Source organism: Neodiprion virginianus, chromosome 7 (assembly GCF_021901495.1).
Source record: "Neodiprion virginianus isolate iyNeoVirg1 chromosome 7, iyNeoVirg1.1, whole genome shotgun sequence".
NCBI lineage: Eukaryota > Metazoa > Arthropoda > Insecta > Hymenoptera > Diprionidae > Neodiprion > Neodiprion virginianus.
In genome coordinates this window covers 7,274,034-7,300,282 of record NC_060883.1, presented here as the reverse complement: position 1 = coordinate 7,300,282, position 26,249 = coordinate 7,274,034, and the positions used below count along the sequence as shown (strand labels likewise).

Genomic DNA, 26,249 nt, shown 5'->3' with positions numbered 1-26,249 from the left:
TTTTGTATTGTAACATTTATTTTATTTAAAAAATTATATATAGTTTGCTAACGAACCGATTGGATTTATTTCTACATACAGTATATAAAATATGATGGATCGGTTGACTGCATTGACGGATTAAGAAAAATCAAATTTTAAAAACGGCGATATCAAAAACTACTTAAATTTCATTTTTATTCTACCTTTCATTAGGCAATGCGCTATATATTTCTTTGAAAAATACTTGTCTAACTTATACAATATATATCAAGTCGGAGTAACGACTGAAAACATCCCGAATAAATTATACCGCGTATTTGCAGTTGAATAATTTTCGAATAACAGTTATACTGATAATTATGATTCGACGATTATTCAAATTGTACCAAACCATGAAAATATCTAGGTTACAGGTATCCGAAAATTTCCAAAGTTGTATCGAAAAGGTATCACGATAAACATCGTAAACATTTCAAGGATATGGAACGCATTCAGAAGCCTCGATAGGGAAACAAAAAAAAAATAATAAATAAATAAATAAAAAAAAAAACAGTTATACTTTTATTTATTATGTTTTTATGCCGTTACTCGTGTTACGATTTGACTCTCCGTTCAAGTAGTACGAGTCAATTTGAGGCCAGACGATCAATCATATGTATACGCGAGTGGATTCGAACTCTTTACGAACCGGGTGATTTATGTAAGGAAATTTTCATTGATTTTCATTGATGAAATCAATTACCGGGGAGCCTTGTCAAAATCGTTTGCAGTTCAACAATAAAAACGTGGATAATTTCAGACGGTCGTGAATAAATTACTCTTATATAATAACTCGGAGATAATAACTTAGAATAACTTGGTTACTATTGATTGTACCGAAAAGTGTTTTCCGGAAAAGTTGTTGCATTTGAAGGGGGAAAATGAGTTTTGGAAGTGAATGTCATCCGAAGGTCATATCTTATGAGATTTCGGTGTTTGCGACGGTATTTTAAACGGGACTACCTGAAATGATACGTGAAGCCAGGGAATCCTTCATTATGCGTATCGACAAGTGTATTCAGGTTGATGGACAACATTTTTTAGCATTTAATAAATGAATTACGTGAAAAAAGTATCGAATGTGACGATAGAATTCATTCTCCTTGAATTTCCACCTCCGTTACTTAATCATGAATTTTGGAGCCGAAGGTTATCCGAAGGTCACGTTGTTGCAAATGGTTGGACGCGTTTTGATGTCAGCTTTCTTGTAGTGAGCAAAAAAATAGGTAGTCTCGTTTAAAAAACCATCGCAAACACCGAAAGCTCATAAGATATGACCTTCGGATGACATTCACTTCCAAAACTCATTTTCCCCCTTGAAATGCAACAACTTTTTCGGAAGACACTTTTCGGTACAATCAATAGTAACCAAGTTGTTCGCGGTGGCAGAGTTAAATGGGCCACCCTGTATACATTGTCAAAACTATACGTATACGAATGTAATTTGGCAAGCTCAAGAATGTCGACTGGCAGAGTAAGCTCCGCTGTGGTATTGATTACGGTTGTTTATTACAGACGACTAAATCGGGTTGATAATTTATCACGCAGTTTTTTATGGATCTAATATTACAATTTATCTGAATCGGCGAGGCAAAATTGAGGCTATTTGTAACCACACTGAGAGAAATGTTTAGTTCCGGTTACCGCTCAGTTCTTAAGGATTTTCATTTTTTACCACAATCAAAAAATACAGTTCTAGGTAGAAAATGAAAATTAGTTTTCTAGCTTTTACCGGAAAGTCTGGTATCCGTTACTATTCTTTCTCATTACGATCACTGTTACTATATTTTCTTGCAACCGTTGCGAAAATTTAATGCTTGTGCAAGAATAAATTGACGTCAAAGCCTTGTTTAACTAAAAAAGTAGAGTAAACCGAAGAAACTGATTTTGCGTTGCAATTACCAAAAAAGGATCGACGATAGCGCAAAATGGTTACGCGTACCTCGTTTTTCCTAATTCCAACAATATTCAAACGGTTATTTTAACGATACTTGTTTACTGAATTTTTCTAGTTACTGTAACAAATGAAATTTTTCTCAATGCATTATTACAGTTTCCTGGAAATCGTTTCGACGCACAATATTGTAGAAAAAAAACAAAATACAAGTTACATTATTTATTTACAAGTTAAGTTCGGTTCAGTTACAATTTTCAAATGCAGTTAACAACTTCATTCCATCAAAGTTCTTAACATCGTGATCAATCATTTAATCGAATTGAAATTTCGAACGAATTTCAATATTCTTGTAAATGTTATTTCCGTTTTAGTTCGTTGCAAAAATCCAAAATGCAAACGCGTCTTAGACTTTGTTTTTTCTGATTACAAAATGCAAATGTAACATATTGTATTTTATACTTAGTTGATCGCACTACGCGAATATAATTCATGTCTCAGGTATCTTGACTTACCTTAAAATTAAATTGTCCATTCCATTAAAAATTGCATTATTGATTTTTATTCGACTAATTAAAATTGAAAGGATCGCAGTTTCTAAATTCGACAAATTTCGGTTACCTTAAAAATCGAATAAATGCGTCGAACCATCAAGAACCCCAAATTTCATCCCCACCTTTGAACTTTTCGTTAAATATGTTGAGAAAGCTGCGAACAAAGCTCAGTTCAAAGATGCGACTGTAAGGGTGTTTGAAGGGATTACGTTTTTTTCCTTCGCATCCTTTTCACGACCGAGTTTCATCACGACGGCTTACTACAGCAGGTAAAACAGGGTGTCTGTAAAGCTCTGGATCTTACAGTTAGACGCAGTTAAAGTAAATGCGTCCAGGTTCAACCCTCGATTCTTCGCTGCTGACCTTTGAAACTAGGGAAGCTTCGTAACGATCTAATTACGGGCGAAATAAGATCTTCGATGAATCATGTGATCCCCCCACTTTACGAGAACCGCGTTTACTTTGACAGCTTTCAACTATGCGGGGTCGCATCCCACAAAATCCCTCAGTTCAACCTGAAGATTTCACTCCGGTTAACAGCCGAGCTAAAACCGAGCTGTAAAAAGAGAGAAAAAAAAAAAAAAAAACAACCCCCGTGAGATAATTCAAGGCCTTACGACTTTCCGGAGCTGATCTTGCAGCTTTTATTTATTTACCGCGTTTCGGAATCTGATTTCTGGTGCAAATAAAATACAAACAAATTCAAGGGTTCAAGAGTGAGTGTTTTTTTTTCTGTTTTTTTTTTTTTCTTTTTCCTTCATTTCTATGCGGACAAAACCGTCTCTCCATACTACGATGGATTTATTTGTATGCGTCTAAAAAATTCTCCAGCATTATTTTTTCTTTTTACTAACAACTGCATCTAATTTCACTCTTCGGTCGTCCGTTTCGAATCCTGTTTTCGAACGTACGATTCCAACGTAATTATTTGACGAAGAAAATCGTCTGAAGTCATTGCCATGTTAGTGGTTAAATATAATTCGGCAGAATTTTTTTTTTTTTTTCACATCTTCTGTTTTTCTTCTTTACATTTGTTACGTTTTTCGTTTTCGGCTTTTTCTTACTCGTTTACGTGCTCGTGTGACGTTAATTGTTCAGGTCTGTTCAATTAATACGTAGACGTGATTCTGATTTTTTGCACGCTGATGAAAGTACGCGATTATAGCGTTTCATTGAGAACACAAGCGATCTTTGCGAATATCACCCTCATTAAAGTCCCAGCTGCTCGCATAATCGTGAGAATTAGGATCGTGAGTGAGAATTTCTCGTTAATTTACACGTGATAAGAGTTATCGGCTGATAGTGATGGAGTTATGTCGCTATTTATGACTCACTTCGCGATACAGTTCAAGTGATCTTCGTTAATTTTTATGCACATTATCGCTATTAGTTTTACTGATTAAATCTACGGTGATTCAACTTGACTGAGAATATACGGAGTGAATTACTAATAACAGGACATTCCGTCGTCTGCTAAAATTTAACGGCCAATGCACTTCGATTCGAGAGCAGTTGTTTGCCAGGGTTACCAACCGTCACGAACGTAACCTCTAAAATTTTGACATTCGTCTCTGGGCAATTGTGTTCCGCCCTTACAAGTGTCAACTTTTTTTAGGTTAAGCGATCGGCACCAAGCGAAAAATAATCGATCGATTGATCGAGTCCAAAAAAATAATCAGACACGACGCGATTGAATCGGTAAAAATTAATCGATCGATCATATCGTATTTTTTTTTTTAATACGGTGGATATGAAATAAAAATTTCGTAAATTTCAGTATGTGGTCTTAATGGTGGAAAAGTTTTTTCATGATTTATAGTTTCATTCGAAATGTTTTTCAATTTCAGGTGAAAATATTCATTCGTCTTTCACTTGTCATATCAAATAGGCACTTACAATTAGTAAGTAAGACAATGATAATAATTCATACTTTGATCACATAAATTGATAATAATATAATATATACAAAATAATATACTAAAAAATAGTCGATTTAATCGAAAATCGATTATTCTTAGTCATTATTAGAGGTTACATACATCGCGGCTAACTATCGTGTGAATTTGTGACGGTTGGTCATCCTGGCTGCTCTCGGAATGCTGCGCATGCGCATCAAACTATAAAAGACGACGGATCATTCTGTCATTAGCAATTCAATGTGTATGTATTAATTATTTACTCTGTATATAATAATATATATATATATATATATATTAATTTTATACTAATACTTTTCTGATAAAAGCAAATTCAAAACGACATAAAATTTTCACAATATCTTCGAGCGGTAAATAATGTAACCGTTTTGTAACACCGATGTCAAAAATAAAGAAATGACAGGGAGTTGAGAAAAGCGTTACGTAGCCTGAATGGTGGTGAACATTTTAATTGCCTTTCACTAATAATTTTCAGGTGAGCGCCGTTCAGCTGGATAATTAGTATAACGTTCCCCTTGTGGATCTAATTGAATCAACCCAAAAAACGAGGGATGAAAAGACGCGAACTGGCAGAGTAACGACCTCTCGAAGAAGCTCATATTTTATAAGTTTATTTATATAGGTGATTCGCAATCATTTGAAATTTAATTTTTTGACGCCAAAGTCGAAGGTGTATGATCTCGGTAAACAGAGTCGTGAACTTAGAAAAAAATTACAACGAGATCAAAGTTGGCAAGAATCTTTTGAAATCGCACGAAATATTTCTGAGTCAGAAAAAATATTTTGAAATTTTTTAAATCACGTTAGTCTCTTTTAAATGAGATCAAAGTTTTGAAGTCTGTTGGAAGTTTCTTGTTACACGTTGAAATCTTACAAAATTTGTAAAAATCTTGCATTATGAAAGTCGTTTTTTGAATAAACAAATTTCGACAAACAAACTCGTACGAAATTGTTGAACTGAAGTCATCGTATTTCTAACAAATCAGGGATACTAGGTCAAAGTCAATGGACTCCAAGAAAATCTATTTTGTTAGTTCAAGATTTCCTTTCCCACCGTGCGAGAATAATTAAAATTGAGCATAGCGGTTAATATTATAAGCAAGCGGACTGAATTCAGGTGGTGAAAAAAATTCCGTACCAAATCGCAAAATCTACTCACCGTCTGCCTAGTGACAAGTGTCTTATCTGATTAGCATAAAATAAAGCGATCTCAACGGGTGGTAGCTTATACCATATATCATACCGTAATGCGATCGCTTCGAATCCGGGTTACCAAATGGATGTAGAAGCCGAGTTATTATGAATCTCTGCTGTCACCAGGCAAACGAATAATATTTACATAAATAGAAAGGAATAGTGGTTCTTCCCTTATGACAAGGGATTATCGTTATCCCCAAACCGACGCTGTTTGAAAATGAAACAGCTGAACGTTCCTGCGGTTGAAATTTGACGCTATCGCAGGTGGAAAGTTACGTAATTTTTGATCTTGCAATGTTTTAAATGAGTCTACCTAATTTAGACGTGCTAAATAAAGCCTATTTTACGTTTATATTATAAATATCGATGTATAAGTTGTTACACTTAATAAATACACTCCCGAAATACATATAAAGATTTTTTTTAATTCATTTTAGTTAGTTTTTACACATGAAAATGGTAGTTGAAGAAAAGTTGAGAAATAAAGTCTGGGCAAAAAAATCGAACGGTTTTAGATTCAGTGTGTTAATGGCTACGGCGCGTATCATACGATTTCAGATTTTTGCAAAATTAACAAAATGGCGGAAATTTTTCGAAGAATAAAAGAAAACCGTGTTTTTTTTCGCCGTTTTTGGCAAGAAAAAAAAAATAGGTAAAAACAAAATTTTAAAAAATCATTGATATGCGTTACAGCTATTAACGCACGGAATCTAAAATCGTTCGACTTTTTTGTTTTAGACCATCCATCCCAGAGATTTCATCAACAGCATAGACCCATCCTTTTTTTTTTGGACCTTTCTTCAACAAGCATTTTTATGTATGAAAACTTACTGAAATGAATTTAAAAAAATCTTTCTATATATCTTTGGAGTGCATTTGTTGATTGTAAAAACTTATACATCAATATTTATAATATAAACGTATTAAAAAAATTAATGAAAATAGCCTTTACTTAGCGCGCTTATAATGGGTCGACCCCTTGACTACATTGAATAAAAGCATAACGAAAAAATTTAGACAGTCAAATGTTTTCAAAATATTTCCAGCCCAGATCGCGAGGTGAAAACTCTCTCGGTTCTCTTTTTCTATCTCTCAAGTTTAGATTACGGTTAAACCAGAATTAGTAACTGAGAGGCAACGCGAGAGACGAAAGGAAAGAAGAAAAGGCAAAAAAAAAAAAAAAGCAAGGAAGATTAGACATCTTGAAATTACGACGCAATGAGGACGCTTTCAGAATTCTTGGTAAAATGCCCAGATTTGGTTGCATTTCTCCTGCCTTTCGTGCCAACCTTTCCGGAATATTCATTTCATAAGGGTGCGACTGTACTTGGGTACGGACATTGAATCAACCACGGCACTGCGTGTTGGTCGATCTTTGCTCTTCGTAAGTTGTACAGTTAACTTATTGTCAAAAGTAATCACCTAATGGAGAAAAAAAAAGAATTATGAAAAAGAAGACAAATTTTCGCAACCGCGCCGATTCTGACGTGAAAAGACGAGGAAGTGGTGAAGAATTATATTACCATTTTTAAACGCACCGATGTAATGAATAATGAGCTAAATTTTGATTTTGTTTAACCTTGCGGAATATAATGATAAAAAAATTTGCCCCCGCGGCTATTTTGACTCGCACTTAGAGGATCGATTTGGTGTCGAATAAAAATAATTCACCTAAATTTTTAGCTCTTTAACCCGAACGGTTTTCGAGATTTTCAAAAAAACCTGTTTTTTAGATTTTATTTTTATTCTTACAGTAAAATTCAAAATTAATCAACGATTTTTTTCCTAATTTTTAGGAGTCTAAGACATGAGAAAAAATGTGATCATGATTCTTAAACGAAAAACCAATTTTTAGCGAAGAAAAGAAAATAAAATTTTTTTTTTAGCCTTTCTGAAAGGTGTCACTGAATTTTGTCTGAAAATGTCTTTTATACTCCTCCACGCTCAGAAATTTTTTCGAATTTTTTGAAGTGTTGCAACAATATCAAAAAAATTAGACGAAATTCAGTGAGTGACACCTTTCGAAAAGGCTAAAAAAAAATAATTTAATTTTCTTTTCTTAGCTAAAAATTGGTTTTCCGTTTAAAAATCATGACCACATTTTTTATTTCATGTCTTAGACTCCTAAGAATGAAGAAAAAATTCATCATTGATTAATTTTGAATTTTACTATAAAAATAAAAATAAAATCTTAAAAACAGGTTTTTTTGAAAATCTCGAAAACCGTTTGGGTTAAAGAGCTAAAAATTCAGGTGAATTATTTTCATTCGACACCAAATCGATCCTCCAAGTGCGAGTCAAAAAAGCCGCGAGGGCAGATTTCCCATATTAACCCGGCTATACCCTTTCATCGCCTGTTTACCGGATTGTTTTGACGTTTCGTTAGTTAATAGAGAAAATAATTCATCTTCTAGTTCGAATGGATAATTGAACGGTTAAAATTTAATTCCAACGCGAAACCGAATCCATGAATTTTAGGTGATAACTTTTCAGAGAATACAACGAAGCACCGAATAATTTCTAGAATCCAATTCGCAGGAAATCATTGTAATTCTCAAATCTTCTTTACCGCGAGAGCGTTGCAAACCTGTAGTGACATCTATCGACTCACTGTTTTTTACTAACAGTAGATAATATCATTTTTTACATCCTGAAAATCACGGTGAGATTCAAAAACTTCCGTTTATTCGACCGCTGACCAAATTTCAAAATGATTCGTTCGTTTGGTTGAACCGTATTTGAATGAAACAAATCTTTTTGAACAAAAAAATTATCCATCCTAAACTATTAGAATTCAAAATAACAAACAAGACGCGTAAAATTTCTCTGTCATACATAGTTAAATTTTTTTTAATACACTCCCATTTCTATTCTCAACTTTTTGCCTTGTGACTTCAATCGTGATTATATCCCGCCCTTTTTGTTGCGTTTGTAACTTGTGAGTTACCTAAACGTTTATGTAAATTGGTTCATTATTTTACAAACGAATGGCAAGCGAAATTTTTTGAAACAATGACAACGGACGGAAGGTTCGAAATGCTTCTTGCTGTTGCTAATTGGCATGCATGCATATGCAAAACTCGTTACCTACACGGTCTGAGGACGAGAACGAAAAACGAGATTATGACCGGGCTCTATTCCGTCTTGCATGAATAAATGCAGAATAATACAACTGCGTAACCTTCAGGCAATTTCATTTTAGAAACTCTGAATCTGCCTCGCGAATTTTCACAATTTTTCTTCTTCCTTCATCATACCCTTGGGGCCAAATGTATGAGCTTTGTTAAATTTTCGGTCTTGACATTTCTCTCGTTACGTTACACATTTTCTCTCATCAGAATCAGGCCAGTTTATTCAAACCACCGTTCTGGTTGAGCTCATCGTTGGTTGCACGAATTAAATTTATCAACTTTTCTTTTCAAGTATTTAAATTAAAAATAGTGATCATATCTCCTATTTTCACAAATTTTATGTATAATTCAATATTACATCATTTTTTTCTCCAACTCAACGTCAGTTTCAGTGTAATACCGAAATCAAATATTTTACGATAAGGTTAATAGAAAAGTGTTGAATTTTAAAACTTAATATGTCTATCTGTTCGTAACTACTAACCTGTTCGAAATATTGGAAATTTTCGGCGCAGAATCCTTGTCAGAATATTTTCTACCCTATAGGCTTATCGATTTTTCCACAATTTTAAAATGAGTTTGTAAATGAGACTTGTCGAATGTTTGAAAACCGCGTTTGAATTGTAGAGTAGAGTTCAGTTTTCAGGACATGCGATGATTGGCTTCGTGTCAATTTATTGGAAAGATAAGAAGCTTATTGAGAGGAATGGAAAAGTTGTCACGGTTGACGAGAGCCTTAGAAATTCCAAACAATAATTTTCAATCTGGTTACACGTTCTTCTCTGCGTTTCGCGAGAATTTCCATGATGAATATTTCCGGTACGTCGGAAGGACGAAGTGAGGCGAAAAGAAGATCCTGCAAAAGATGAGAATATAAAGAGACGGGAGTCAAGAGACCGAATCGAAACTTTTGTTTTCGCAAATCGATTACAAGGCTGAGACAAAGGTGGCCAGATAATGCAGAGAAATTCCAATTATGAATCTCACATTATTACTTCAATCTTTCAACACTCGTTACCTCGTGAAAAATTCAATTAAATTCAATCTAACTCATTTTCAAACCAAGCACTGCGCGAATTGATATTAAAATTATATTATATCTGAATTATTGAGTACAAAGACAAATCGAGTTTCGCATCTGTCGCCAGAAAATTTGATATGTATATAACTATTTTTTATTACAGTTACTCGTATTACACAATTTTTTTTTCAACTATCGCGATAGCAACGAAGGTTTAAAAGTAAGAGTGAAATTAACGGACAATGAAAGAATAATACCTTTTGACTGATTTCTATGAAACAGATCTGATTTATTTTGTAAATCAATTCTTGACAGGTAAACAAAGTCATATTTTCTGATCGACCTCTCACTGGATCAGAAAAAGAAAAAAACAAAAAAAAAACAAACATGAAAAGAAAAATTACAAGTGATCCATAGTGAACTAATTTCCTATTAAAAACATTCCATCATTACCAAAAATTTTGATTTTGTAGATTTTTGAAGAACTGATTAATGAACAAAATGAGCCGTGAAGTTTATTAAAAAGTGTCAAACGACACGATTTTCTCATTCTAGAAATGATTCAATAATGGAATCTACACAAAGTGATCCACAATTTTATTCCCGACTCATCCGAAACATTTTCTTTGTTTTTTACCTGAAAAGCGGGACAAAAATAGCATATGACTACACTTATACTTTTTTCCTGCATTTGCCCTTTTCCCGCAAAAAATTTCTCATTTCCCGCGAATTAGTTTTGTCAGTTCTTCTGGTTTTCTCTTGTTTAGTCAACTTTAACTATTTCTTTCTGTATTATTCATTTTCAATAATTTTCTATTCTTTAGACTAATAAAATTATGATACTTACACATGAACCACAAAATTATTAGGATTTTTTTATACAAAAAATGATTTTATCCGTAATCATCCGTATGTTAATTGTACGCATTTTTTACAATTTATTATTTTATCCATAATCTCTGTGCTGAATTCTGCACAAATTATTCCAAAAAATACCGAGTCCAACTTATCAAGTCCATAATGTGGCCCGAGTTGAGTCGGGAATAAAATTCGATTATTCCCTTGTTATATAATGTACTATTGCCATCGAAACTGAAACTTATGGTCTTTGTTTAAACTTTTCCTGCGTCAAGATATGCGATACTGTTTCAACTTAATTCTCAATCTGAAATCCATAACCGGGAAATTTGTCATATCGATGAATATAATTCCACCAAACAGTCAATTGTAAAAACTTGTCATGTAATTTTGACAAAATTTTAATTGCGATTGTAAAGTTACCCATATCGCTAAGATTTTCTATCACAAACAAAAGGAATAAACTTCTCCCGCAACAGTGTCTACTATTCCCAAAAGTACCAACAGTTAAAAATGTAGAAAGACCATAAATACGAGAAGTTGTCTTGTAAGAAACAAAAATTGAGAACGCAAAAATGTGTAAATAAATTTATACCGGAATTTTTTTTTTTCTGAACGGACAAGATTACGAATTGCAAAATTTTCAAACGTCAGACTCGTGCCTTTTTCCAAAATTCACGAATCCGAATTCATCGATAACTACCGACCAAAGAATCGAAAAGCTAAAATCCCAAAACCCACTGACACAGAATGTTAAATGTTATCAAACATATGTTGCCGATTCTTTTGCGTTTTATTTTTCTTTGACGACACAGACGATTATCTAATACAATGGGATAATCTTGATAAAACCAGCATCGAATTGACAAATTTCACAAATTTTGTATTCCCATGAGATTCGGTAAGTATTTCGGGATTCTGGTCCTTCTGCATTTTTCGGATCGATATTTTGCTCTTTCTGAACTTTTATTTCCGACAAATAACTCTTCCGTTTTCTTGGCGGTCCGAAGTATCAACCGCTCCGAATTGTTATTTCGGAGCTTTCATATTTGCGTATCTTCTGAAAGTACTTTTTCGGATAAAGGAGCTTTCGGGAAAACAGTTACTCTACCGTAGGCGACTTATCGAAAGTCCCAATTTCAAAATGGATCCCAATTTTTGATCCCAACGGGATTTTGATCCCCGACCGTCAAAGGGGCGTGTTAACGGTCAATGAATAATTTTCCTAATAACAAGGAAACTGAGCTGCCGGAAGGAATGCTCGGTATTCCATATCAAATCATCATAAGGAATTTAATTACTATTCACCGGTTTCTGCAGCACGGGTGTGTGTATAATTATTGTTTCCCGATGTAGAATCGCAGCTCGGGAATTTAGCTCAGCTTTCGGCTTATAAAGCTCCTGCACAGAATTCGCCCGTTTGATGATTGTTGCCACGAGGAACGCCTGCAGCTTATGGGGTGAAAAGATGTTCACCCCTCTGACGGAGCTTCGCATTTACGTGCGGATTACCAAAAAAAAAAAAAAAACACCAAGAAGATCGAATTCACGCACCGTCGCTTATTGCCTGGCACTCAAGGCAGCAGATCCTCCCTGCAAAAAAACTCGGAACTCATCCCGTCAAAATCACGGGTCAATGATCAAAAAAACAAGCCGCGAATTTCACTGTTTGCAGCCAATAATTAAAATCGCTTCTCTCATTATCCGCACTCGGCGAAGTGTTAGAGGTTATTCGACAAGACCTAAAGTACAGTACATAACGGGCATTCCGTACCAATTCCAGTCAGGACGTTTATTACACTTGGCTTCATTTTTCGCCAGATTTTAAGGAATCAAACCAACGCGCAATATTTTTCTCAAATTCTTATCTCGAATAGTTTTTGCGATAAAAATATTTTCGAATAATTGCCTATAATAATTGGTTCTTTTTTTAAGCTTGTCTGAGAATAAAAAAATTTTCAGAGCAATTTCCAACACGATGTAACGTTCATCGGAGCGAATTTATCGTGCGTGTAAAAAAGTCGAGATTTCACGGAACATGCAGATGCTTTTATTTATTCACTTTGTTGAAAAATTTCTCGTACATTTTTGGCATGGTGAAAACGAACGGTTCAAATTCACGAACAGAATGAACACGATTTTTCGTACAAGTAATTATGTTTTGATGAGTTCAAAATATACATATGTATAGGTATAAACGTATGACAATAAAAATTATAATACACTTTGAAGAGAATTTCGTAATTAATTTTTGTAAATGATAATACTCGGAAAAAATTATTTTCGATTTGTTTGAAATGAAAAGATGTTATTCGAACATCGTTGAATTTATTTATAATAATTAATCAGCCGTCGTAAGCTGGGAAAGTTTTATTTAATTCGATTGAGACTTGTTTCAAGTCAATAAATTGTCATTTCTCTAGTTCAATATTTCTAATGAGTTCATTTTCAAATGGATGTTTCTTCTGGGTGTGAAATTTTGAAATCAGGTCAATTCAGTATTCAATTTTTGAAAATAATAGATAGTCCGTGTCATACGCAGAAAAAATTTGAAACATTGTAACTGCAGTTTTGTGTTGATTCCAATGAGTGTTACATGTCTTTCGGAAAAATACACTATAAAATGAAAAATAACTGAAATAAAAATAACCCAATTAAAAATAATTGAAATAAAAATGACCTGTGACAAAAACAACGCAAACTAAATTAATCCAAACAAAAATAGCCCAAATAAAAATAACCCGAACAAAAATGAACCCCGATAAGGATGATCCTAGACAAAAAAAAAAAAAAAGAAATGCGAAATAATAACGTAAGAGAAAAAAAATAATGCAAATCAAAATAACTCGAATGAAAATAAGTAAAAAAATAAATAAAAATAATCCAAATAATAATGACACGATGAAAAATAATCCAAATAAAGATGACCGAAGACAAAAATAACGTGAATGAAAATAACCCAAGACAAAAATAACCCAGATGAAAATAACTTCGACAAAAACAGCCCAATTAAACAACAACAAGCAAAAAAAGAATATTTCAAATATAGAGAACCCAAAACAAAAATTACACTTATAAAAATAACCCAAGACAAAAAAACAAACCCAAACGAAAATAACTTTGACAAAAACAACCAAATTAAACAAGAAGACCCAAAAAAAAAAAAATACAATTCAAACAAAGACAACCGAAAACAAAAATGAGACAAATGGAAATAACCAAAGGCAAAGATAACCCAAGGCGGTAAAATAACTCGAGACAAAAATGACCCGTGCCAAGAAAAAACTGAAGAAACATTGAATTATATTAAATGAAATGAAATGAAATTTCAAATGTGATATTTTTGTCACGGGTTATTTGTTGCGTCGGTTATTATTTCTGGTCGATTTGCACCTAGGAACTTTTTGCAACACGCGATACGAAGGCCGATTCGGCACGTTCCGCGATGAATAACAAGGAGTGATCGGAAAAAGGTCGAAGACAATATTTTCGAGCCAATGGAATAGGCGGGGAGGCAGAAATGAAGTACGTGAGGCGGCGGCGGCGGGCGGATGAAGGAGGAGCAAGGCGGTGTTATTGCCGCGCACTCTCTGGCCTGCGGGGTGTCGTCTCAGGTCTTCTTACCACTTTTTACTTCCATTTTTCAATAACACCCGCGACCCAGATACACGGAATTCTAGTAGGTATGCTTATCTCTTACGCGAGGTCGCGATACTTCAACATAACCTCGAAGCGACGTCGCGTTCATATTGGCTTCGCGACACGTTCGTCCGATTGCAGTTTCTCCCTGAGATGCAGGGTTGCCGGATGGCCGTTGCGAAAATATTGTACCAGGCTGCATAAATTTATCGTACACTTATCGTACGATGGTAAAAAAAATTGTCGTCCTAATTATCGTCTGTTATTATAAATTATCGTACTAAATTATGGTATACACCTTTCTGTTAGGAGAAAAGCATTGAGTTGATAAATCGATTCTTACTCCTGACCAGAATTGGGCAGCAGAAATTACTTTCGTCATTTCATTACCCGTAAATTACAATTACTGTGAATAACTGTAATATTTAGTAACTAATTACAATTGCGGGAAATAATTATAAATTTTGATTTACCAATTACAGTTAGTATAAAAAATTGTAATTTTATGATTATCAACTACAATTACTCGAAATAATTGTAATTTTTTTGTTGTCAATTAAAATTACTTGGAAAAATTGTAATTTTTTTGCTACTAATTACAATTACTTGGAACAATTGTAATTTTTCTGTTATCCATTACAATTAATGGAAATGATTATGTTTTTTTTTCAAATTTCAATTGTTTTTCATAATTTATTTAAACAAATTACCTTTGGAAACGTAATGTCGAATTCTCAACATAATTTCAAATTCCGAAAACATCGGGAACTTCATGGAGCTTACATATTCACATTGACTGGTCAAGCAAATTATTTAAACAAATTAATTTTTCAAAGTAATGTGAAATCCTCGATCAGCTACCCAAAAAACTTTGGTAACCATAGCCCATTCACATATTGACTGTAAAAGACTCGTTCCGATCACACCATATGAATACTCCAAAAACGGAGTAAATTTATTTGTCTATTTGTTATTATTTCACAGGAATAACGTTAGAGAAAAAAATTCAATTGGACCACATCGTGTGGTTTACAATTACTCAAAAGAATTTTAATAATGTCTGATTTAATTACAATCACTGAGGATAATTGAAATGATTTCTGATTAAATTCCAATCACTGAAAGTAATTTTGATAAACTTTGATTAAATTCGAATTACTCAATATAATTTTAATGAAATCCAATTCAATTACAATTACTGGAAATAATTTCGATGGACTCTGAGTCAAATACAATTATCAAAAGTAATTTCACTGAACTCCGATTCAATTATTATTACTGAAAATAATTTTAATGAAATTCAATGTCATTAAAAATTATCCTTAGTGATTTGTAATTGTTAATTTTTTATTACAATTTTGCCCAACACTGCTCTTGACAGTCCCGACGAGGAGGTTAAGCGGAATACCGACTGCTGGTAATAGAGGATGAAATTTTCGAAAATAAAATTGCTACGCTGTACTTATTCATTTTCCTCGATGTTTGGGCCTAAGCTTGACGCTCCGGCATGACGTTCTGACGTATCGACTAAGGAGCGAAAAAAAAAAATATCGGACAATCTCACATAATATGGTACAATTATCGTACAAATTAGTACGATGATCGTGTATCGTACGGACGGTAAATACATCGTACATGTACTATAGTTATCGTACGTATGGCAACCCTGCTGAAATGCAACAACGCTGCAGGTTGCATCGCCATCTTTCCATCTTTCGTTCGTAGAGTTCGCTATCTGGCTAAATTCCGCGGCGCAGGGATGTTGAAAATAAGTAGCATTTTCGAAGGTGACGAAAGAAATGCGGAATCGGTTTTTAAAGGGGCGCTTACCAATTAGAAGAGTTTGAGGAAATTCTTGGGCATTTCGGTTAATTTTTTCAAAATTCAGGAAAAGGTTGAACATTTTTTTAGGGTTTAGGTATGCATGTGTTTTACATCTTTGAGAGTTAGATCCTCGTTTAAATGTATCAGGGCGACGCAAGGAGTGCAATTTTAGTAGTGTATAAAAAAGTGAAAATTCATTGCGCGCAAGGTTTCTCACTTAATATTCAGAGCATAGGGTACGAATTTTTTTGGGATAATCTAATTGAAGATTTATTTAATAGCTTCATTCTGAATGAAAATAATGAGCCGTTTTTCAACATAAAATTTAGGGTGTCTCACTCCTAGGTTAGAATTTGGGCGAAATTCGGTGAAAATTTGTGAAAAATACTCTAGACAAAAAAAAACGAGTAAAAATTTCAGGTGAATTGGAGAAACCTTGCGCGCAAGTTTGAAAAATCAAAAGTGAAGAAAAATCGATTTATACTTTAAAGTGCTTATTATATTAAATTCGCCGTACGCAGATCCATACAAATTAAAGGGTTTCGACCCCGAAAAATTTCCCCATTCATAAGAGGGATGCAATTGTACAAAAATGCAAAATACCAAAAGTCGATTTTTTGGCTGTAAATGCCTACTTAAATGCATCAAAACTCGAGTTTCTTTCCTCACTTTTTCAGTCAATGAAGGAAAAAACGTAGAAAAATGTATGGTTATTTTATGAAAACGGTACATGTGTAAATTGTATGGGATTTCAATTTCCTCATCAGATTAGTGGATCTCTTCAATTTAATGAAATCATCTTGTTATATTACACTCGGTAGAAGTGATGAGCAATTTTACCGGCAATAAGTAAAATAACGTTTTCCTAATCAAAGGAAAGTGAATTATTTGATTAAATCAAAGAATCACGTTTATCTAAGCGGTTGAAGAAATATTCTGCTCACAATCAGTCGTGTTATAATTCGTATGACTGAGATGTGTATTAGAATTTGCGTAATGAATTTTTCTGAATAAAAACAAATATGGTTTTCAATAAAATCAATACATTTGGACAGGCTGAGATAGGTTTTGAAAAAATTACAATTATTGAAAAGGTTGGTGGATCGACATTGAAATTTTGAAAGTGCGAACCCTTGAAAATAAGAAGTCCAAAATTAAAAAAATAGGCAAAACAATGAATATGTAAAGAGGTAATTGTTCTTAAGAATATTAACAAACTATATAGAATAATGAAAACGCATGGGAATCAAAAGGCAGTAAAATATGCATAATGTCTGCAGGAATTGTCAAATTGAGATTGATTCTATAGCATCATAAATTTATTCTCTTGTTGTCGACAGTTATTTTATATTTCCAGATTTTACCGTCAACCGTTAAGCTCTGCAATAAAATAAAACGTTCGTAATTTCTCTGCCCTCGTTCCTGAATCAATAATCTTGCCGTATTATAAGGAGGTTTGTTGGACAGGAAAAATTATATTGTTTATAAATTTTATTGCGAAATGTTTCAAATTCGCAAAAATTCATAAGTTATAAAGATCTCTTTGAAAATACAAAAACAGAAATTCCTCTAATAATTATTAATAAAAGCTCAGAGTAAAACCGAACGAATTAACTAGATTTTCAAAAGTTTTCAAGTGATTTGAAATCGAACATCGATATCTCAACTTTCGCTTATAATTCAGTATTTTTTACTTTCGTATTCTTAAATAGATTTTCGTACCTGACGAATATGATAATTTCACGAATCTCGTAATATCAAAAACCAATCGTCGTTGTTATAAATCACTTAAAATTTTTTGCCCGTCTTTCTCATTTCCCATCAAATCAAACTTTCGACTTTTATTTTCTATAAATTTCATCCCCAACTTTATTTCACGGACAGTTCTCATATTGATTTTGTTCTGAGGAGTTACTCGTCCTACTGGCAAAACTCCATCCCCGAGGGAGACTAGGAGTAATGAAAACGCTTCTCCGCAAACCTGAGAAGATCCGCGTAAATATAAAGCCTATCCCATACTTCTGAACCGTCCTATTTTCCGTCGACGGTCAGTTCGTATTTGACTTTGAAATGTAAATTGAATACGTGAGGAATCGTTGAACAATTCCCGACTCGAGTAATTGCGTGGATATTGTGCAGCGGAAAAGAGGAAATTGCATTTCCTGTATAAACTAATAACGTAACAATGTAACAATGTTCGAATTTATGCCGATAATAAGGCAACGAATTTTTTCCCGAGCTTTGATCTGTTTTAGTTGAGTTTTTACCGACCGAGTAAAACGTCACGTGATTTAACTATCATCAAAGCCTTTGGCATCAGTTACGTGAAAATGCCGCAGTCGTATGAAATTCCAGAAAACGATAAAAACGAGATGCAAGTAACGGTGGAAAATTATCATTCACAATTCTAATTATACATTCAAAATTTCATGCGATTGATTTGTCGGAACGTATTGCCAAAAATGTAAAGGAAATCCAGAGTTTGATTTCCGCTGTTTTTTTTTTTATTCTTGTTTTCACATGTTCGCGTTATTGAAAGTTGGTTGCATGCGACTTTTAGAGAATTTGTTTAGGACAAAATTCGAACCAACTGTAAGATTTTGGTGTAAAATAAGGGATATAATAAAGTTGAAATAATATAACTGAACTTTACTCGTATGGATTCGCGATATTTCCTTCATTTACTGCGACGAAGAGAAATAAATATCGACACAAACAACTTCAGTTTCAATCTCCAAGCCCTCGATTCGGTATTTCATTGTTTTCTCAATCTCTTCGCTTCACTGTACACTTGACACACCCTTAAATACGAATCAGCCGGGTCGTCTGAATCAAAAGTTAGGAAAAGAGAATAAGCCGTTCTAAAAGTCATCAGAAATCTTGTTTGCTCTGATGATGGTGGAAACGAATGAAATTGCAACATTCCTACTGTGTAACAGAGATCATTCTCGCGGTAAATCCGAATAAGAGAAGCTGATTAGCTACAAACAATTTAAGAAAAGTTTTTACAACCGATACGTTGAAAATAGTTGAATATCGGTGTTGTTTGATTCTAATGTTTTTGGACTCATTTTTCTCACCGATCAAAACCCTGTAAATTCTCAGAAAAACGTTGAAAGATTCTCACGTTACAGTATACTTATAACACATAACTATAATTGTTGAGAAACATTTTTTTCTGTATCTTCCTTACATAAATCTATTTTTATCCACTCTAGACATAAATATTGGCAAAATTTTTTAAGATGATATCTGAAGACCTCTGGAGTGAAAAGCTAACCCAAAAACATTGGACTAACCTAAAAAGCAATAGAGTTTAGTCTTTTTCAACATTTCAATTCGACATCCTTTTCTCAAATTGTTGATACCTTAGCTCGTGTTATTCGAAAATGATCACAATGATTTCTATTAAGGGGATGCTGTAGTGAGTTTTTACCGACTGCGTTACATGTCTTCTATTTCAGCTACTATTAGAGGCTACTCATCGTAAAAAAACGGCGTAACAGCCGTATTTTACAATAAAACTGAACAAAAACTCCCCAATACGTTTTTTGTTTATGCAAAAATCCAAACCGGGTAAAAAGGTATCAAACTTTGACCTAATTTTTCAGGGCAAACGAATGTGCATTTGAGATTCACTGAGGTACAAATTGCCTTGTCCTAAGAAATTATGTCGAACTCACTTACACCACCAGCATTTTCAGTCCCTCATTTAGAGATATCTGAGGTTGTTTTTACTTATGCAAATGGCTCGACCGATTTATCGATTTCCAAGTGGAAACGAGAGGTTAGGTTAGGTCAGGCGAGTTGACGAGAACAAGATCCGTAGATAAACGAGTGGACAAAGAAAGTTCTTTCCAATAATTCTATTTTCCTTCAAATTTGTGTATAGTCTGTATGTTCAATGCTACAGTCTAAACATGACTAAAACGGAAAAAAAAAGAATTAATAATTCTCTAGCGTCGCCATTTGCAATCGCCGTTTTAGTTCCTACGAACAATTCCTCATGCAAAAACCTTCTTCTATTCACTCGTCTATCCACGGACCTTGAATGAGAAGGCTGCAAGACCGGCGAGTCCGATCGGGCACCGGAATTGGCCAACGATTACCGGTAAGGTAGAGAAGTGACCTTACCGACCGAGCTGATGTACGTGGTTAAACGTGTCCCCAATTTTGGGGTATCAGCGAAGCGTCGGACGGTGAGTTGGCTTTATAGTCACTCTTCACTCCGGCTTAGCCCCTCACGACCTGAGTGCCTCGTTCGGTTTATAAGGCCCGCACTGCAGCGGTAATTCAACTTTTGCTTCTCACTGATTACACACCCTGCAAGCATCACGATTCGTCACCTACCCCTCTCGGCCAGAGTTGCCAATCTCTTAATTTCGTGGCGCTCGTGTCATTGTGTCGGATTTCGTGAGAACAATTTCTTTTTACAGCTCGATAATTCCCGCATCGTTCGCGAGGGTCCGGAAAACTTTTTATCACACCCCGCGAATTAGGATCGTAAAAAACTGTCTAAGGGTGCGAGGAAAAACCATTTCAACGCTCTCCAACATCGCATCACCCACCGTCATTCGCGTGTTCTCACTAATTCTCACTGATCGCTGACTCATTTTGGTAATCTATACCTGATTGCACTGAGAGAAATTTTTAGTTCCGGTTACCGGCCAGTCCTCAACTGTTTTCATTTTTTACCATAATCGAAAAATACAGTTCTGGGTAGAAAATGAAAATTAGTTTTCTAGCTGTTACCAAAAAGTCTAGTATCCGTTACTATTCTTTCTCATTACGATCGCTGTTACCATATTTTCTTGCAACTGTTGCGAAAATTTAATGCTTGTGCAACAATGAATTGATGTTAAAGCCTTATTTGACTAAAAAAGTAGAGTAAACCGAAGAAACTGATTTTGCGTAGCAATTACCAAAAAAGGATCGACAATAGCGCAAAATAGTTAGGCGTAGCTAGTTTTTCGTAATTCCAAGGATATTTGACAGTTTTTTTAAAAATACCTGTTTTACTCAATTTTTCTGGTTACTGTAACAAATGAAATTTTTCTCAGTGTTTGATTATTCCGGACGTTCTGTTACTCGAAAAAATGTTTGACCCCTCTTTTTCTGATAGGACATTCATTATTAGTGATTAAGGTCTTTGTTGTAATTGATTGGACAAATAGCTGTTCATCCTTAACTTGTATCCGACTAATGTATTTAAACTATAATCTTGATAATACAAACTACGACGTTATCAAGACTTCATTTTTCCTAACACTGAATCAATATGTTTTTCATAATCAGTCTGAATTTAATGCTGATTTTTTAATTCACAACTGATTTTTATTAACGAATTGAATATTATCAAAGTTGATACATCCGTGTAAGTATTCGGTATATATTAGCTTTTGATGCCCATATTCCGATTGTCAGAATGTAGCTGAACGTCGGTTAGAAATTGGAAAATATTGCGCATATGGTTGTCTATTTTTCGAAAACTTCTACAAAATAACAGGTATTATTTTCAGATTAAACCAGCGGTGTTATGCCAGCAATGATTCTCACACTGCAGGTTCCAAGTTCACCAAAAAAAAAGTATTATTATCCAATTCGAATTTTGAAATACAAATTCCGATTCCTGATAACGATTTAAAAGCCCTCAAGTACCATATTATATGAAAACGTTACGATTCTTTTTTATTTTGAACCATTATAATGGATCCAGCATTACAAATTTTTGAAATCTGATCTTGGATTCGTTGTCAGTGAAAAATTCATATTGTTCTTATCAAAATGCACTTTCTGAATAAAATATTCTATTCGGAAAATAGAAGATGCTTCATGCAACGAAATTATGACGTGAATTTGAAAGAAATCCACATTCTGTCATCTTTCAGGAAATTTGAATTTATTACAGCAGGGAAAAGTCAGGAATAACTTGGGGAATTTCGAAAATGAAACTGAAATTTTGATTCTGTCAAATAAACAAAATCGTTCTTATAGAAAGTACTATTGATGTGGAGAAAAAAAAAAGTTGTACTTGAAATTTTATTTCATCGCACCACTTCGTAGATACTCCGTGTATTATTTAATATCAAAACTTCTTCAGTATTTTTCTTACGAAAAATCACAGGCTTTTTTTTTATAAATTGATAGTCAGATAGTATGATTGTTGTGGGCTAGATTTCGCTTGGCTATTATTTATTTGCGGAAAACCAAAATTCGCCACAATATATCAACGTCCGTACAAAGAGAAATTTCCTAAACACGATTTATCTGAAATGAACGCGGAGTGTTCCTTGGTTGAGGAAATAAATAAAAGTTTTCACTTACCTTTCGTTGATCTTGATGATTTTGGCTGTGGGCGACTCTGCGTGCTCGACGGTGACTAGATATGACATAAATTAACAATATTAATAAACGATGACTCGGGTTGCGGTAACTAAATTATTACGACTAATTCATACTAAAATTAAATATTACTATCTAAATGAATAAAATGGCTGGTTATAATTGTCTGGTAGCACTTTAGAATCGATCGCTACACTTTCAAACTGTTATCTACAACAGAGTTTTGTGGAAGGGTTTTTAAAAGAAGGAAGAATGATTCACCAAGGTCTAATAGAGCGCCGTTGGATAAGGTTAACAAGATTTTTATAACAATTCAACAGCCCAGGTACATCCAAGATTCACCAAAATCAAATAGGGTGCCGGTGGACTAATGAATGATTCAATTGCTATCGCGAAAATGACAGAGTAGAGAAAAGAATTCGCCAATGCCAAACAGGGCTCCGGTGAACGTTCTAAAATGGGTGTGGATGTAATTTAGTAGATTTGACAGTTCGATTTAGTCATGATAAAGGTAATTAATTTAATCAACTCACAAAATAGATTGAACACAATAATGATGAATAAGAATTCTCGACCTCGTATGTAATATATTATAGTCTTGGTTATCGGTCAACCGATCGGTTTGACCGATCACCAAGACTATAATATATTACATACGAGGTCGAGAATTCTTATTCATCATATTTACAAATTGGATTACTTCAGAGAACCAAAATGGGTTTTATTCTAAACATCGAACGTATACATGGAAAAACTACAGCTGGTCACTTACGGCGCTGGATCAGGACAGCTGATAAATTGAATAGGATGAAGAACCATCGTATCTTCCTACTGCGCTGTAAGAATGAAAGAATAACACCCAAGCACCTAAAATTCTCTAATAATACCTTAGACAACATTATTTTTAATTTGCCAAAATCAAGAACCAAAGCTATACAACTCGCAACTGAGTTCCAAAGTTCTCTTTTGAAGCTAGAAATCAATGATCTACACACACACATCATCAATTCCGAAAGAACTTTGATTTACCTCTCTGAAATAATTAACTTAAAACTTGGTAGTACTTTGGGAAACAAATTTTTTGAATCACAAAATCGGATGCTCAACAACAAATTTATTACCAAAAAAATTGACCGATCACCAAGACTATAATATATGAACACAATAATTTAGTTTATTCAAATTAATTAGATCAATATTAAAACGATTCAATATTATTATTGAAATAACGATATTACAATAAAAGAAAAGTACGGAATTTCTTCAGTTACTTTCCTAGTCTTGATTGGAAGAGATTTTGTGAACCACTCTCTTCCAATGATGGTTATGAACTGACTGTTTAAAAGGTTCATATTTGCCCTAAAATACTTCTGCCCTCTGTGCCCGGTGCAGTGGGTTTGTTATGCCTACCCCAGCCTTTCCAGAATTGCCGTACTTGAATCCTGTATACAAAGATAAGCTATTCTGGACTTTGGTTGTCATTTTCCAAACAGGCACCGCTTGAAAAAGGTTTTATTGCGCTGCACGTGCACGCCAGTTCTCGCATGTCCGAAAATATCATAAGGTGAATTTCAGGCATCTAGTCTGTCTTAACGAAATATTGTTCGAGGTTGAACAGTTTTTGCTCGAGTGTTGATGAAATGAATAGTCAAAGTATAAAAGGCATTGTGAAAAAAGAAAATACTTCAACCGTGAGCTTGCAATATTTGAAGGACACCACTCGTTCTCTGGTGTGGTCCATCTGGTATGCACGTGCACGTGAATCTGTTTGGATTCAGACTGCCGTTAATATTATTTGACTACAAGGTTAACATGAACAAGAATGAATGTTTCTCAAAACGGTTATAAGATAAAAGGAACCTTATGCATTCAATGCATACGAAAATTTAAAGTATAATATAAGAATGACAAACGAAATTATAAAAGATTATAATTATAGGAAAAGAATATATAAATCCTTGGAATTGAATACGTGATGCAAAATGAGACTAATATTCAGAGGCGTTAGGCATTGAGGATGTGACTCCTCCCCCTTCCGTGTCAAATGTTGAACGTGTGTGTAACATTTGACGCTTGTATGAATATTTTTCGAGTACATGGGTAGGAATGAATTTGATGGCTTGGGATAGTGGTACGACTGGTGGATTTTCGACGATCTGTTCTTTCGTTGAATTTTCTTCCTCGTCCTTGTTATCGGATTGAGGTTTTCCCAAATGCGTAAGCAGGGTTATCGATGAACCGAGTACTGCTCCCAGTTGACGTACACTTCAGCTATAAATATTGTGCAGAGTTTACCCATGGTTTCCAATATGAATTACCGTTTCAATTAATTTCACAGCGAAGTAGACACCCAAAGGCTCCGGAACTAGCAGTTCCAAACGGCATGAATCCGATCCAGAGTTTACGTGATGTCGATTCGGTGATTTTATTTAACGAGTTCTCGTCCAATAAAGCTGATAGTGATATTTTTGTTCCGGAAATAGCGTGTCCAGTTATACCTCTTGCAACTGCGTTCAGCACGGCTGGCTTTTGAATCGGGAACATCACTCGGTCGCGATAACTCTTCAAGTCCTCCTCCGTTTAGATACCACTGACAGAAAGGGGTGGCGGTTTAGGATATTTCCAAGATAGCCGGGTCATCGGTGTGAGCTTCTCCGGTGCGTCGACGACAACTTTTGGTAGAAGTGAGAATTTCATCCAGGTTTCGTCGATGCTAAATGTGGTTGAATGCAATTCACGGCATTCTCTTTCATTCGATTTCAGAAGAGCGAGTCATCTTGAAATGTTATTGGTATTTCTCGATGACACGTTTGTGTTTTCCTGACAATTACTGTAACGGTTACGCATTTAATAGATTGTACGAATTCTCCTGCTCGTATCGTCATATAACCCGGTCTCTTCATCACGTTGTATGAGGTTCATTTGGTGTAAGGGTGGCAAGCGTAAAGGTATTACGGAATATCTGGTTATTTAATATCATCCTTGTAGACTTTCGCTATTTGATTACTAGGATGTTTTTCTAGGTGTACTAGTTTTTCATTCACGTACTATAGGATATCGACATTGTCAATGGCGATTTTACTTTTGGCTTTTATCGAGTTCGCAGGGTCAATTTCCGCAATGAACAGTCAAGAGTATTCTGTTCGTGCAATTTTGTAATCACAAATACTAAATTTAGTCATTTTGAGCATGGCGAAAGTGGTTTTTTCGCTTGAATAAGTACAGACGTCAAGTGCGAATCCATCATCTTGAGGCTCTCTAATCATTAGCGCTGGTCCGGTGTAGAGAGTGTAAAACAGTCTGCATTGGATAACCTGCGTCCAGTTCCATCTACCATTACCAGCTGTTGCATCTTCTTGTTGTTCTTAACCATAGTCATAGCTAGCAGCAACACAGGCTCAGGTGTCCGTCACTTTTCCGGCAAATATCGCATCTCGAATGTTGGTCCTGTTCTGAAGAAATCCCGGTACGGCGACGTTGTTCCCCAGACTGTTTATTCCAAAATTATAAAGCCCCGTACATGTTTCTCTGCTAACCTTATGTATACAAACACGTCGTCCTTTTCTGACCGCAGAGTTGTGTGAGTTCATACCACAGTGATGAAATATTCTCTTGATCTCGATTTTGCATTGGATGACATATATGTGACGAAATTCGGCTACTTGGAGCAATTGAACGTGGATTTAATAGGAAATAGGCTCTTATTCTGGTACGTCGCATTTTCCGATGCTGGTAGTATAAATGGTTGAAGCGTTTCTTGAAGTTGCTCCACAGTCGTAACCCACTAGAGCCCAAATTACGGCGGGCATCCATAACATGTTCACCACTAAA

The 26,249-nt window shown here is 34.6% G+C and overlaps 1 protein-coding gene across 4 annotated transcripts in view; it reads right to left on the bottom strand.

Moving 5' to 3' along the window:
• Window positions 1-26,249, bottom strand: part of LOC124308834 (odorant receptor 13a-like) — a 117,322-nt gene that overhangs the window by 52,049 nt on the left and 39,024 nt on the right. For all 4 annotated transcript variants that reach the window (XM_046771966.1, XM_046771965.1, XM_046771967.1 and 1 more), the window contains one exon: window positions 22,401-22,455. The gene's annotated coding sequence lies outside the window, so the exon portion shown is untranslated. The remainder of the gene's footprint in view (window positions 1-22,400; window positions 22,456-26,249) is intronic.